The sequence below is a fragment of the Pempheris klunzingeri genome, chromosome 19 (assembly GCF_042242105.1).
Source record: "Pempheris klunzingeri isolate RE-2024b chromosome 19, fPemKlu1.hap1, whole genome shotgun sequence".
NCBI classification, from domain to species: Eukaryota; Metazoa; Chordata; class Actinopteri; order Acropomatiformes; family Pempheridae; genus Pempheris; species Pempheris klunzingeri.
In genome coordinates, this window is record NC_092030.1 from 8,085,233 (window position 1) to 8,087,500 (window position 2,268).

Genomic DNA, 2,268 nt, shown 5'->3' on the forward strand with positions numbered 1-2,268 from the left:
GTTTTTTTGCCGCGCTTCTTCATCCACAGCTTTCAAAATAGAAAATTCATTCAAAGTTCAAAACGTGCGCTTCAATCGGGAATCGATTGCTATGACTTTTCTCATCCGAAACTTCAAAAATGTGCCATTAATATCCATTTTTCTGACAAAAATTCCTCATAGAAATGAATGGGAAAAAATTTCAAAACTCCGATTTTCTCACCAAACTTCAAGCCCTCACAGTTCCTACATACATTCAGCCAGAAACTTCATTCAAACTCTAAAACGTTCAGCCTCTCGACCTCTTTCAGACCATACTTCAACCTCCTTCATTCCATTCACCGTTTCATCACACTCGTCTTTCAAAAAAAAAAACTTTCTCACTCCATTTTCAGATTTAACATTAGTGTGTATGTGGCGGAATGTTCAGAGCTAGAGTGCGTGATGTCATCGCTAGAGTGGAGAGGAGCAGAAAAATCGTCTGAAGATTTCGGGAACAACTCGCTCTCATGCCCACAGCGTGTCACTCAGACTCATAATTCATAAAGAAAAACGTAGGACTGCTCGGGCCGGTCGCAACAATGCGACTTCGGACACACAGAGACGCACGCAGCAGCCCCCACGAGCCTCCAAGCGACGGAAACTCACAGGAACTGCTGCATTAAGTGCCATGTTAACTGGCAGCTCAAATCTGAGGAGGGAGGGAGACGCAACCACTTTTGTAACCTGCTCTAGCTCTCTCATTTCACAAGTTAGAGACCTGAGGAAAGAACTGAGTGTTCAGGAGACCCTCTGAAGTCCATAGGTCCACATGTTATGGCTCTGACACTTACTGGGTTTGAGTAAAACCGGCATTTTCAGAGGCATGTCACAGCTGAAATCTCCATGAAAAGAGCTGTGTCTCCCCAGAGTAGCTCCGCAGGCACTATCGCCATGACGACCCCACAGCTGCAGCTGGTTAGTGACCTACAGAGCCACTGAGCGTGCTCAGTTGGTGGGAATCAGGTGATAGCTTTACTGTCACTCTCTCACACAGAGACACAGACAAACAGAGACACAGACATGCTCAGTTGGTGGAAATCAGGTGATAGCTTAACTGTCACTCTCTCACACACAGACAAATAGAGACACATACACACACACACACACACAGACAAACAGAGACACATACACACACACACACAGACAAACAACTACAGGTGTTGACTGACAACAAAGTCACAGGAAGTCTGCCCGAGTCTGATTTCAAAATAAAAGCCCTGTGCTTCTCAAAATAAAGTTCACCAGATACAGAAAAACAACTACACGTGTTGACTCGCAACAAAGTCACAGGAACTCTGCCGAGTCTGAATTTCAAAATAAAAGCCCTTTAAAAAAAATAATAAATTTAATCAGATACAGATAAACAACTACACATGTTGACTCACAACAAAGTCACAGGAACTCTGCCGAGTCTGAATTTCAAAATAAAAGCCCTTTGTTTTTCGAAATTAAATTTCATCAGATTTTTCATCTGTACATCTTTCAACTTCCTTTTTCATGTTAAACCTATTCAGAATAGCAGAATATTCAATGCTTTTCAGTTCAAAAGTCAGCTATTCACTTTTCACCCTTTCACATATTCAGATTAGTACTTTATTCTTTCATTCAGGTATTCAATGATTTTCAGTTCAAAAGGGAGCTATTCATTCTAGCGTAAGCCATTCATTTTCACCCTTTCATATATTCAGATTAGTACTTTATTCATTCATTCAGGTATTCAATGATTTTCAGTTCAAATGGAGCTATTCAGTCTAGCGTAAGCCATTCAACTTTACCCTTTCATATATTCAGATTAGTACTTTATTCATTCATTCAGGTATTCAATGATTTTCAGTTCAAATGGAGCTATTCAGTCTAGCGTAAGCCATTCAACTTTACCCTTTCATATATTCAGATTAGTACTTTATTCATTCATTCAGGTATTCAATGATTTTCAGTTCAAATGGAGCTATTCAGTCTGGCGTAAGCCATTCAGCAGCCAGCAGAGAGCAGCAGAGAGCATTCACACCGCAATTTCTTCAGAAATTGCACTTTCTAGTTTGACTTATTCTTCTTCTTCCGTAGCAAAATTTCACGGCGCTACTCCTCCCAGAGCTTTCGCACCACACGCACAAAAAACGCACCAAAACGTGCGGCTCGGCGGCGGTCGAGTTGCTATGACTTTTCCAAGTAATCGAAAAGCACGTTTTGGCGCAACGCGGCAAAACGTGCGCCAAAAATCGCTCCATACAAAGTCAATGAGGAGCT